General features: G+C 61.8%; 1 protein-coding gene across 3 annotated transcripts in view; it reads left to right on the plus strand.

Annotated features, from left to right (window-relative positions):
* IL34 (interleukin 34) overlaps positions 1-220 on the plus strand; it is a 61,249-nt gene that overhangs the window by 53,974 nt on the left and 7,055 nt on the right. The gene's annotated exons all lie outside the window — the stretch shown is intronic.

Below are 220 nucleotides of genomic sequence, written 5' to 3' on the forward strand. Positions count from 1 at the left end.
TGAAGGGAGGTGTGTGCTCACTCTGCACACAGGTGCGTGAAGGGAGGCGCATGCTCACTGTACACACAGGTGCGTGAAGGGAGGCACGTGCTCACTGTACACACAGGTGCGTGAAGGGAGGCGCGTGCTCACTCTGCACACAGGTGCGTGAAGGGAGGCGCGTGCTCACTGTACACACAGGTGCGTGAAGGGAGGCGCGTGCTCGCTCTGCACACAGGTG

Source organism: Oryx dammah, unplaced genomic scaffold (assembly GCF_014754425.2).
Source record: "Oryx dammah isolate SB20612 unplaced genomic scaffold, SCBI_Odam_1.1 HiC_scaffold_13, whole genome shotgun sequence".
NCBI lineage: Eukaryota > Metazoa > Chordata > Mammalia > Artiodactyla > Bovidae > Oryx > Oryx dammah.